Source organism: Mytilus edulis, chromosome 1 (assembly GCF_963676685.1).
Source record: "Mytilus edulis chromosome 1, xbMytEdul2.2, whole genome shotgun sequence".
NCBI classification, from domain to species: domain Eukaryota; kingdom Metazoa; phylum Mollusca; class Bivalvia; order Mytilida; family Mytilidae; genus Mytilus; species Mytilus edulis.
The window spans coordinates 22,034,691-22,049,061 of record NC_092344.1 but is presented as its reverse complement, the minus strand read 5'-3'; the positions used below and the strand labels follow the sequence as shown (position 1 = coordinate 22,049,061).

Genomic DNA, 14,371 nt, shown 5'->3' with positions numbered 1-14,371 from the left:
ATCTCCAAAATCTCATCACACATTTGAGACAAAAATAATATCCTGTAATTTACTGAACATTTTTGACCTTTGACTCCTTGATATCTATGAAACCATTTTCTGTTATATCATTTTCTTTGTGATAAATGACAGATATTCAACCTTAGCCATACTGGCAGACATTCTCATGCCTCACCCTTAAACCAAGAGACCTTTGCCAAAACAGTAACTGATCTTGTAGAATTGAGGTTATTATCTTATGACTGATGTGTTGTGCCGAAACACCCATTCTCTTGTTTTTATATTTTATATTGAAACACCACCTTGTAAAAAAAAAACTGCATTTGAATCACTTGCAAAAAAAACACAAATTATGCATTTAAAAAACAACAAACTCTTTGACACTAAAGTCAGTGAGTCACCACAAAATTTGTGTTTACCTACACTATGTTGTTTGCTAATGACCAGTGGCAAATCTTCCATGCATATACAGACAGAGAGAAATATTGCAAATAAACCCCAAAAGGTAGCTTCTACATAGTGGGTTGACTAAGATGAGAGCAAGAATATTGACTTACACTGTTCAAGCAAGGACCTATCGGACAGAGAGCAGAAAATTCAACTTGAAACATGCCACAGTTTAACCCCCTCCAATTGTAATGAATTGCCTATTAAAATATGAATGTACAACATGTACAAAACGCATAAATCTTACAAAACTGACTAAGCTTCCAAATTTACTACTGACTAAGCAATATAAAAGTATGTATTGTGAAAGCTCGATTATTAACCAACCATTACAAATGTACTGACTAAGCTTACTAATATATTACTGACTAAGCAATATAAAAGTATGTATTGTGAGAACTCAATATTAACCAACCATTACAAAGGAACTTCTGACTAAGCTTAAAAATTTACTACTGACTCAACAGTATATAATAGTATCAATTGTCAAAACTGAATATTAAACTTGAGAAGCAAAAACCTACCTGACCACAATGACGTTACCCTGTATCTTAAAAATCTTGTTCAAACGTTACCTATACAGGTAACCGAGGCCTCTCTGTGATCTAGGGACGATTGTTTACCTTACTTAACATTATCTTCACCTTACGTAACAGATCATGTTTGTTCTATTAACTATTTGATTAGCATACCTTAACTTTATCATTTATGCATGGCCATTGACGGGACAGAATGACGAAATCTAAAGATTGTGTAATATTCATGAATAAACAAGAAATATTGACCAGTTCTTTGTTTATAAAGTCTGGAGGATATCAGAATTTTACCAAAACTATTTTCCATGCATGTATTTTTTCGGTCTTTCATTTTGAATGTGTGTACCCTTTTTGGGAAGTAGATTTTCTGAAGGAAGTTAATTCATACATAAAACCTATATAAAGGAATGTCAAGTCAATCATGTTCATGTATAAGATTTCAAATTAAAAACACCCATATGAATCTTCCTATTGAAATAAATCATTTTTTTAAAAAGAATTTACCCTACCACATTTTATTTTGTAAATCATTTTAAATATCATTTCAAACTGATTCATTTTATATTTAAAACCACATTAAGGAAATTTTTGTGCAAATTTTATGCAAATTTTATATACATGCACATTATATTTTAGAAGAAAATTATCGGCCATATAATGACAAAAATTTAGATATCCAAAAATGATATATCACTATCTGGACCATAGCCATATTTGAAAGTCAGTCTACTCAAGCATGTAAGTGTTGAAATTTGGTTAAATTTTATGGTTAACACTTTCATGTATCACATGTAACCTTACCCTTGTGGTTGATCCTGTTTATATGATCCAAGGTATATCTTAGTGCACAAAAATAAAGTTTGACTGCCAAAACCCACACAAAAATAATTCCTGCAAATTAAAATGCTTCGCACAGATACCAAACCACAATATTTTTCTTCAGTCCTGAGTCTAATCACAAAACCACAAATATGTGTATTTTTTCAAAAAAAACTGTGTGGACAAGAGGTGCACAGCTGAGCTATCCTTTGTGAGACAGGTGCCCTAAAGGAACACACACCTTGTTGTCACTGACAAGACTGATGATCCTTGTGATAACCATCAGGGGAGGTAATAAAGGGAAAGTTGTTAAGCTGGGAACAATGACAGCAAATTAACCATGTTATACAAGTATCAATTTACAAACATAGAAGTCATTCTACCTGCCCTTTAATATCAGGTCATTGTTCATAGGTCTTTTAATGTTTTTTTTTACACCATCTACTCAAACTTTTGGTTTATTAAGTACTTTTAATTCAGGATCCCTTTTTTAGACATGAACTAAAGTTTGTCTTTTTTTAATGTGATGGGGTATCTTAATTTTTCTTTTTTTTTAAATGTGGAAATACAGACATAAGGTCAGTTTTCCTATCATTGCGCAAAAAAAAAGATGAGAGGCTTGAGAGATAAGCATTGTCATTTATTATTTGCAAATACTTTAATCTTACATGAAAGGCTCTACAAAATCTTCCAACTATTGATTTTCTGAAAAATAATGATACTGGAACCATCTGCCTCAAATGAAGAAAGACAAGATAAATTTCACAAAATGTATTCAACAAAGAACTCCTTGAACTAATAGCTAAGAAACAAACAATTTGGAGTGGCCTAACCAGCATAAACAAATTTTGAATAAAAATATATATTCACTGTATTGTTCAGACGAATAATTTCATTCAATTATTTTAAAGCGTATTTTAATCCTAACTAATCCTTCAAGAAAGAATTAAAACCACAAATCATTTGAGTGTCATATGGTGCAGACAAAATACTATACCCATTCTAAGCAGAGTCTACATTTACATCACGCATGTTACCCATTCATAATGGTTAGTATATATGTAAAATGTACTTGACAGATATATATATAAATATGTGGCATTGAACATTTCATTAACTGCATGTCTCATTATCCCTGAATAACAGATTTTTTTTAATTCTAAATGTACTGTAGTATGAATTGTACTGTACCATTAATTTTCCCTACATTTATCCACTTATTAATAGCACGACACTGACTACAATTGTTTTTTTAAGAACCGTTTTCTGTTCTCAGATTTCTAATGTAACAGTTGGAGTCAGCACGAACTTTGTTGACATCTTAACTCAAGAGGAAGCTATTTTTCTTTAAACATTGTCATTTTCAAATTTATTTTATCATTTTCTTAACTTTTATTCAGCTGGATGCTTTATCAAAAACAATATTTGAAGTAAGCGGAACAAACAGAACATGTAAATATTTGAAGTGGGACACATAGTTTGTTTGATTGACTATTGGTGTTTTACGCCACTTTTATTTTCCTTATATTAATATGTGAAGCTGGAGTACAGTGTACTACTCTGCTAGAACCACTGACCTTTGGCAGACAAACTGTCAATCATTGTCAAACACACCTTACCAATAACAGGGGTCAAACTTAATGAATCTGTGAAGCTGGAGTACAGTGTACTACTCTGCTAGAACCACTGACCTTTGGCCAGCAAACTGTCAATCATTGTAAAACACACCTTACCAATAACAGGGGTCAAACTTAATGAATCTGTGAAGCTGGAGTACAGTGTACTACTCTGCTAGAACCACTGACCTTTGGCAGGCAAACTGTCAATCATTGTCAAACACACCTTACCAATAACAGGGGTCAAACTTAATGAATATGTGAAGCTGGAGTACAGTGTACTACTCTGCTAGAACCACTGATCTTTGGCCAGCAAACTGTCAATCATTGTAAAACACACCTTACCAATAACAGGGGTCAAACTTAATGAATCTGTGAAGCTGGAGTACAGTGTACTACTCTGCTAGAACCACTGACCTTTGGCAGGCAAACTGTCAATCATTGTCAAACACACCTTACCAATAACAGGGGTCAAACTTAATGAATCTGTGAAGCTGAAGTACAGTGTACTACTCTGCTAGAACCACTGACCTTTGGCCAGCAAACTGTCAATCATTGTAAAACACACCTTACCAATAACAGGGGTCAAACTTAATGAATCTGTGAAGCTGGAGTACAGTGTACTACTCTGATAGAACCACTGACCTTTGGCAGACAAACTATCAATCATTGTCAAACACACCTTACTAATAACAGGGGTCAAACTTAATGAATCTGTGAAGAAGGTCAAGAAAACCATTTAGTTATTGTTTCAATATTTCATTTCTGTAAGGCCTTCCTTCTTGAACATAAGAACAACTGAAGATGTGTAGAAATCAAATTAAAACCCAATATTATTACAATGGTATTTAATAACACACCTAAACTACACTTATGACTTATGAATCCATATATTTCGTTTGACAAATAAATATATGTTATTAGTTCAAAGATAATTCTGCTATTCTATGAATATGTTGTGTATGTTCCTTTACTCAACAGAAAAACAAACTTTCAAACTACTAAACCAGATCAATACTATTACCATGATTACACCATTTCTATTGGGGACATAAATATGATAACTGGGTGAACATGTTAGGTCAAACCTGGTAATAAACGGGCCAAAAACTTCACAGATCAAAGACTTTCAATTTTGTCATTATAAGGTCCAATTATATGTCTGGGTAAATACAATGGAGACATTGGTAATAAAAGGAGAACAGTCAATTGACCTTTTGAACTATTGAGTAACTGGTGTTGATAGTGGTTATAAAATAATATAAGAAGGAAATTAACCCAAGTTAATCCATGTTCAGATGTCCACACTTATATATTGTATGTTACAAAGATTTATTTAATACAATTAAGCATGATAGGAAAAATGCATTTGGACATGCAAGTGTATCAAAACAATTACTAGTAATTAGAAACTAAAAAATACTCATTTTGTAAAAGCTTATTATTCCTTTTTAAGGATGTCAAGTAAAAATATCAGCCAACCAAATACCAAATAAGACTTTAAAGTCTGCAAACAATGCCTATCACTCAGAGTTCTAGACAACTGCAATTTTTTTATTAATTATAAAACAACTGGGTCAGAGGGTATACATTATATCTGTCATAGATAACTTACAACTGAATATGATACTCAAATGATCTCAAAATGACTCTTATTCTGCTTATATTGAGTTTCCTATAAAAAAAAAAAAACCCACCAAATGACACATTTGCAATCAAATACAATCTAATCCTCAGATACCCTAGCCAAATTTGTAAATAAATGCCTACCTTTTATATTTCATCAATGTTAACCGTCTCAAGTTCACAACTCTCAGATTATGTCCCAAATCATTAATATTAATACCTTTTTAGTTTGAGTTCAGTACCCAACTAATAGGCAACACATACTTGCTAACTGAAAGGTATAAAAATGACAAACTAGTGCCCCCTAGGTTCTGGAGATAGTGTAATATTTATTGGGATTCATATCAACGGTTTATGGACCAATAACAGAGATAAACTTTCATGCAGAATTAATCTGGTTTATGGACCAATAACAGAGATAAACTTTCATGCAGAATTAATCTATCAATAAAATATCTTGTAATTTATTCATACACTTTCACCTCACTGATAAATCTGCATATTTTGTAAGATATCTTGAATAATTTATTATACTTTATAAATATAAAATCCTTTAGCCATTTTACCCAATGTCAAACCAGAGGCATCAAAGTTATATCTCTTCCTCTAGCCAAGTTTAAAACAAATAGTCATCCTATTTGTATTTCAAGCAACTTTTGTCTACTTTGGTAAAAATCAGTATCAATATTATAAACTAGTTAATAGATATTGTAAACATTTTGTTGGCAGCAACTTTGTGCTAGAAACAATTGTTTCTGTAAAAAAAACCATAAAAAAAACCCAAAGAATGGTAACTGGTCCAATTGAAATTGTCAAAAATCAAACCGAACCTTAATATTTTGATGTTCTCCCATAAAAAGCTTTAAATTTTTGCAAGATATTGAGATCCTGGTTATATTATTTTGATATTTTATTCTGACAATTAGTTTCAATGGCAATCTATTAAATTATTTTCTCTCAATATATGTATTCCCAAAAGTTACTAGACTAATATCTAAGGTATTTATAATGATAAATTGTAAACATTAGATAATATATCAATATTTTCACTAATCCTACCTGTATAATCAGACAAAATGATAAAAGAACTGTCAATTTTATACCTCCAAATAAAAATTCACACAAGGTCCTTGCAATGTAAAAAGAAAATGTCCTGAAGTGCCAATACTGTAAAATATGTCAACAAAAAACTTAGATGTCCTTTAGCTAAAATTGGAAACACATGCTGAGCATTGAGTAATGGAGAATTCCATGTAAAAGTTCTATTACCTGAATTCATAATGAATGAATCATGAAGCTGGTGTAAAAATGTCATTTGAACCATCTGTTCTAGTTTGTTATCCTACCAATGATAAGATTAGGGGAGACAATGGAGGACTGTTCAGAATCACCATTGTTTCTATGGTAATCAATACCAGGTCACATGATACAAACACTCAAAAGTTGACGTCTGCTTGTGGAAAAAAATGAACTGGAATTTTTTTTTTCCATAAGAAGATTTACCTTTTCTCCAGAGACAGCTGTTTTTTTTATCACTGATTCATTCATGAATTATGACTGACAAATATTCAATACTATTGAAAAAAAGTGAATGGTGGAAATCCAGTTGACTGCGCCAATAAAAGTTATATAATTTCATACTTTTTATTATAAAAACCCACACATTTGGCATGTAGTTTGTCATGTAATAACATTATTTTAAACATTACTTCCACACCATAAATTCCCTGGCGATATTGATCAGGATCATATCTTTTAAAACAGCGAATTATTTCAAACTTTTTATCATCGCATTATGCTTTTCAGGCATAACACAGAAATTGAAACTATCAGACTGATTAAATTTTGTTAATTATAATCCCTGGAAAATTGATTATTAATTCCATTTTGAATATTCATTGTGCATTGGAGTAATGTAAAAATTCTTCCAGTGTTATATGGGACTTTTGTTCCCGATATTGCTAATTTCTAACGGGACATTATTCTCTTCAAGCATACTTAACGGTACCATAGAGGATCATAAGAGTATGGGGTTTATTCATTGTTGAAGGCCATACAGTGACCTGTAATCCTTTACATTTTTGTCCTTTGGTCTTTATGGATAGTTCTCATTTACAATCATATCACATTTTGATATGTTTGAAATTTCACAGAATATAGTTTACACTGTGGAACAAATCCTACATCAAATGACTCTCCTCCCAGTGTCTGATGTAGAAGTGACTGACAGGATCAAGCACTAACTAATTTATGTTTCAACTCTAATGTTTAAAAAAGTTAGAATACAACAAGGAGCCAATCAAACAACATGTTGAAGAATGACAAGTTTACATCATGTTCAAAACCAAAACAAAACAATTAATAACTGTCACCAAAACTTTTCACAAATAACACAAAATGAAGATAGAGTGACACAAACCCAAACAAAAACCAGGGTCATCATTTCGGTGAAGTTTCTGGCCTGTATCTGATAAAATTTCCACTATTTGTCAGATTCTGATTGTTCCTCGAGTTGTTGTCAAAGGAGGGTTGATTTTGGCCTTAAATTTTAGGTTCATCTAACGAAAGATTTTCGACACTTTTTAAACACTATTTCAATTGATTCAACTAGTGTATGTGAAAGATTTTAACTGATTTAGTCATTAAAAACGCTCCAATTCAAGCTTAAATATGAAAAATCTATCAAATAATAAACGTAACTTTTCAGTTGGTTTTTGTCAAAAATGAAAGTGGCCGCATCCGTGTTCATCCTCAACCTTTATATATGTTATGTATTATCATCAAATACAACTTACATCTCAATGTTATGAATGAACACGAATGCGGCCACTTTCATTTAAGACGGAAACCATCTAAAATTTAACTAAAATTCTGAAATTGTGAAGATTTCAGTAATTTAGCATGACTTTATGATGCTAGTACCCGATATATGTGCATTATATTGTCAAAAACAGCCCATATTTATGCAGCAGAAGCATTCTTCTTAAATCCATTTAATAGCTAAAAGTTTACATTTTCACAATTTTGTAAAACTGCTCTATTTTGGGGCCAAAAAGGGGTCTTACTGAACCTACTCCTTTCTAAAGCTGAGGATTCAAAGTGAAAGGTTACATTTTTATTTGAAATGGAATGTTTATCATTTTTTAAAATGGACATTTTTAAAATTTTATATTCAATAGGAATTTAAAAAAAAAACTATGTCGAGGTCTGAAAAAAAGTTACATAAATAAAACATCCATCATTTTGAAATGTTTCTTATGTATTCATTAAAATGTTGACCGTTTTACATAGGAAACAAATCTGTAATCAGTAATACACCAGTAAACATTAATTTACATTAATTCTTTTGACCACTGAAATCAATAAGTTTCCCACAATTAATCCTAAGATGTTCATTTCAATCAATCAATAATTTATCACCAATATAATTGTTTCAAAAGGACATATTGAACTTCTGTCAAGTTGGAAAAACCCAAGAGACATGGCTGTTGATAGAAGACAAATTTTCCATACTGTTCCATAGATGACAGTCCTAAAATTGATAAGCCATCCATGTACATAGCCCTACATAAATCCAACAAGAATTCGGTGAACTAGATAAAAAAAAAGTAACACCTGAGACTCTGCAGGTTCTGTAGAGTGTAGATAAATTGAGAATGGAAATGGGGAATGTGTCATAGAGACAACAACCTGACCAAAGTGCAGAAAACAGCCAAAGGCCACTTAAATGGGTTTTCAACAGGGCGAGAAAATTCCCCAACCAGAGGCCAACTTGAATCAGCTGGCCCCTAAACAAAAATGTGTACCAGTTCAGTGATTATGGAGGCTATACTAAACTCCATAAAACATATAAATGAACTAAAATTAAAAATCATAAAAGACTAATACAGGCCAGAGGCTCCTGACTTGGGACTGGCGCAAAAATGCACCTAGGTTAACAATATTTTGTGAGATCTCAACCCTTCTCCTATACCTCTAGCCATGTAAAAAACAGCATCACTAGTAATCACAGTTGTAGCATTGAAAATTTTAAATAGAAATGTCCTTAATTATCAGACAAAATGTAACCAAAAACTTGAATTTTATGGATGTTCCCTACCTTTTGTCAATATTTCAGAGTTGACTATGCAGTATTTAAAAGTTCACTGATAAAATTCTGAACATCCACATTTTTCAGATAAGAAAGGGCATAACTCTTGTATGTGTAATCAACTAAAAGTCAACCTGTATCTGATGGCCAAGGACAATGTACTATAGTACATTGATTACGCAATATGTAGCACTTAAATACTTGCAAAAAAATCTAAAAAAGATTGATGAAAGATACCCAAGAGTCATTCAAACTTTAAAACAATATAAGTCACAATTTTTAGTGTAGAAAATAAGGAAAAAAATCTAAAAAGTAAATACCAACTCTATAAAAAAAACTTCTGAAGATTTGGTCAAACAGTAAATACTTTATCATCGTGTAACAAAAAAAATAATATCTCATATTTCTAATAGTTCAAAACCTTCCATTTTATGATAATCATATTGCATGTGAAAAATTGCAACTTTTAGTCATGATTTTTATTATCCAGTAGTTAAAAAATGAAAGCCAGACATAGCAATTCCTACATGTTTATGAATTTGTTCAGTTAGGTATAATAAACAGTCAGGAATTTAGGGACAAAGATATCTATTGACTACTCAATTTCAAAATTGGCAAAGTTAGACAAATATAGAAAATTTTGTTCAACTATCGAAAATACCATTGAACCGAACGAAAACTTCACATTGAACCGAAAACTTTACAAATACTGTTTGATTCTGAGTGCATTTTAAAATTGATAAAGGCATCCTTCAAGATTTTTCAACCATAAGCTTTCAAAATTGCATTCTTGAGCGGTAAAAGTACTTGAATTTTATAGACACTAAAAGGCCTTTTTGAGAAAGCTGGGTACATCATATCTTACTTCAATCACCTTGTACTTTTAAACTGATGTAGAACAAATCTGAAATTTATAGTTATCCCTAAATACATCTCAAGTGATAACTTTCAACTTAAATTCTCCTAGTTTACAAAACATTATCTTCTTTAATAAAAGGTTAAAGCATGAATTTTTAATTTGTTCACACAGCAGTGTTCCCCTATATACATTGTATGCTACTAAAAATACCTATGTAATTAAATCCAAAACTAGTACTACATCCTTATATTACAAAAGGTAATAAAATATCTCCTTTTGGAGTTTTATTAAAGTCCCAATTAGATTAGTGGGAAGGCCAATCTTGTTTGAGAAAGGTGAGAAAGTGAAAATTTAGAATACAAAATGAACTGAGTACAAAAGAAAATGAAATTGTCAATACATTTGAACCATAAATAACTTCGGATTTAAACTTTCAATTTTTTTATAAAAAGATCTGAAAATTTTTACCTTTTTGTGGTGCATAGAAATATATTGCTTAATCATCTTATGTAATTGTATCTGAAGTAAAAAGTTTAAGATACAAAAAAATTACAAATAAGGCAATATAATAATGATGGTGGAATTAGTCATTGCAGTTTATGTAAAGCAATAGATCAATTATAGCTATCTTTGTCTGAGGCAATTGAAAAGATAATTGTTTTATAGAGCTGATTCTCCCCAAAAAAATACCCAACATCTTCTTGTTTCAAAGTGACAGATAATACCTGAATGTGTAGTTAGTTAAAAATGACATAGTAAAGAATGAATTAGTTGTGAGAGTCACAAGCCAAAGGTTACTCACTGGGTTCACCTGATTGTCTAATTATCTATACCATCTGTACCTGGTATCTCTAGCAATTTGTGTTGTCTATCGTAATTAACACTGTGGTGATGTACAGTTTAGTACCAAGAACAACATTCCACCAAAAACTTATGTCAAGTTACAGTCAACCTATAACATAGTCAGGCACAATTCGTTCTACCATTCACAGAGTATGCTGCCAAGACGCAATTAAGACATGTTATATTAGGAACCTTTACTGTCATTAGTTAGTCAACCTGTAACATAGTAAGCACAATTCATTTTGCCATTCACCAAGTACGCTGCCAAGACGCAATTAGAATCAGGACATGATGTTATAAGGAACCTTGATTGCTAATTATGATAACCAAAACATTTGTAATGAATGTTTCATGAAGATGTTTTCAAGTGATAAGTCAGGCTTGTTCTAAATGAAACTTGTCATTTGTAAGTTTCCAAGATTTAGCTTATCTGCACTACAAGAATAAAGGACATGGGTGCAGATATTTAACAAAATGAATAGTATAAAAAAAAGCTTTGTTAATAATAGACTATGTTAGACAATAAGTCAATCTTAAACACTTTTCAGCAACATAAAGATTATCTTGTAAACTTTCCCCCCAAATCTATGCAGTTCTACAAAACCATCTATATGGTAGACTGCTACAGGGGTTATCTGCAGTTCCACACAACACTCATAGAAGGCACCAGACACCAACACTAGAATCTACCCAAAGACAGACATAGAGCTGAAGACAACAGAAACAACAAGGGACACCAACACATGGTCCAGATAGCCTGACTAAGATACAAGTTGAGGTGGGGCTTTAGTTGCACACAAACCTCCACAAAAGACTGCATATAATTTTGAAAGCATTGTCAAAATCTTGAAACAGGATGTGCCACAGCTGTTGGTTTGTTTCTTACTAATCACATTTCAAGAGTTATTTTCCTATTCAAGATTTCTCTCCAAATTCCAAGAAATACTTCACATCACAGGAAATCTTTAATTCCACGAAACCTACAGATTTTGTTTGACTCACCTACAGGAAATAATATCATAAAAACTCACGTTATGAAGGTACTTAATAAATATGACATGCTCACATATTCCCAAAACAGTCAGAAGATTCATACTGTGTATATGTATATTGTCCAAGTTAGCCACAATATATTTGTAATAAGACGGATTTAAATGAAAAAATTCTGATACAAAATAATCAAATGAACTGAATGATATATCAATGAGTTGAATGATTTGTACAAATACTTTACCATAGATAGGGACAGATTTAAACAGGACAATGTCACTGAACGATCTTGTAAATTTTGTAGTACAGGGTCAATCAACTTATATCTAATTTTTAGTCCTGTGTAAAAGAGAGTGAAAGACAAAACAGATCACATTCAAAAAGTCAATGAAGTATTCTAATGAGAAAGACCAGGTGGTATATCATATCTAGTCAAGGTTTGAGATGACAGTTATAATTGAAAAAAACTTGACCAAGACTGGACTAACAAGCTTGGTCAATATAAAACATAAAAAAGTCAATGAAGTGTTCTAATGAGACAGACCAGGTGGTCTATCATTTCTTATCAACATCTGAAATGGAAATTGTAACAAGAAAAATATAAAACTTAACAAGACTGGACAAGAAGGCTTGGCCAACACTAAACAACAGCAAAGTCAAGTATTTCAAGATCTTGCATCTGTTGCTAGTTTTGTAACAATTGTAGAAATTAAATAGCAAAAAACATACTTTATAAATTCAAAGTATTCTTTTTGAGATGAACAGAAACTAATAAGACTTGATACCAAATTATTCTCACAATTATTTAAATCATGAATAAGCTATGAGATTTTTTTTAGTCAAAATGAACACATTTCAAAAAGCTGCATCAAGCCAACTAAGAACAAACATTTACAGAATGGAAATAAATAAATGAGCAATGAAATTAAATACTGATCAACTTTGATTATGCAATTGCTCCAAACTTTTATTGATGTTGAAACTTTACAGATTTTAATTTCCGTCTATTAAAGCTTAAGTTTTAAAAAGGCAATGTTACGTAATTTTATAATTAGTATAATATGTTTACAGAATGTATTGGTTATAGGTTTTTAGGCACCAAGCCAGTGATACTGCAGAAATATGTTCAGCTTCAAAATAGTCTTTAACAGGTATGCGTTCAGCTCCTCATCCAGCCTTGACTCTGCATCTTAATCACCTCCTCTTATCAGAGAAACTCCCCCATCAAAAGAATTGTTACCTGCCAGGTAAAACTAATTTTTCTGGACATATTTCATGTTATATCTCTGTCCATCAATTTATCTATCACTATTGCTTTTGATTCTCAGTAGAAAATGTGAGAATAATGTATTTATTTAGCCAGGAAGGACATGCCTAACAACAAGGTATCAACACAATCTTGGTTAGAAACAAAAGTAACAAGATGATAAGATCGACAGATGACCATGTCCATTAACAATACCAAGTAATTAAGCTGTCTACTTGACCATAGGAACACTTCTATCAAGCCAATTGTCAAAGGGAGATAAAAATCTTAAAAAGCAACAATATTTATTTGTTGTTAATTTTGGAATCACAGACAGTGCCCACTGATTCAATGAAATTTATAAATCTTGATCAGTTATAGGACATTGTGTCTTAACTGAAATATGAAGACTTTTTCTGTAAGTCAAGGTCATAAAGTCAAGGTCATAATTAAAGCTCTAGCTTCCATAACCATTTGTAAAATAATCATTTCAATGCCATACTATAATCATTTAGATTCTCAATGGAAGAGAGAACTTTTGTACTCTGAAGCAGACATTTAAGATCCAGCAAAAGGCAACCATTTTGATTTAATGAAGCCAAAATATTTATAGAAATCCTTCCGCTTATATAAGCATGCAACATCAGTAAAAGTATGCATTGTGATCACTTCCGTTGTTCAAAATATAGCTGACTGTACAGTTTTCATGTGACGTCAACACACCTGCACCCCATTATCTATTTGAATTAGAACATGGATTTGTTAACAAAGTGAAAGAAGAACATAATATTACAATCAGTTATAAATACATCTAAAAATTCCAAAGAATAATAGACATTAATTAATAGTCCTATAATTAAACATTACTCACTCCTACTACTCGGTTTTATCAAATATATATGTAAAACACGTCCTTACATAGACAAACAACAGATGTTGTCAACATCTTACATGTACAGTACATGGTTTATTCATAAAGATATTGCTATACAACTGTTGCACTGTTTCTCTACATTAAATATTTAGTACATGTATAAATAAGGATTGCTTTGTAATGTCAATGTTTATTGTTGAAGGGGTGTACAATAACCTTGATGTCAATCATGTCAGACCTCTCAAACAAACTCAAGGATAGATTGCTCATATCTATTTTTAACCTTCCCACAATGCTAAATATTTTTAAACAAGCTTCTGAAAAAAATGTACAAAAGTTTTCACAGCAATTAACTAACTTATGTACAGTCATAGGTGGATCCAGGTCTGGGCCCCCCTTTTGTGGGAAAAAATTGGTTGATTATA

At 31.6% G+C, this 14,371-nt stretch overlaps 1 protein-coding gene across 11 annotated transcripts in view; it reads right to left on the bottom strand.

The window, feature by feature from the left end:
- LOC139527952 (dystroglycan 1-like) overlaps positions 1-14,371 on the bottom strand; it is an 87,769-nt gene that overhangs the window by 15,310 nt on the left and 58,088 nt on the right. The window contains exon 1 of one of the 11 annotated variants that reach the window (XM_071323732.1): positions 6,314-6,450. The exons of 6 other annotated variants lie outside the window; for them this stretch is intronic. The gene's annotated coding sequence lies outside the window, so the exon portion shown is untranslated. Of the gene's footprint in view, positions 1-971; positions 992-1,784; positions 2,096-5,188; positions 5,371-6,103; positions 6,451-14,371 lie in introns of those variants that run through there. 4 more of the 11 variants (XM_071323724.1, XM_071323758.1, XM_071323700.1 and 1 more) reach the window with 4 other exon arrangements.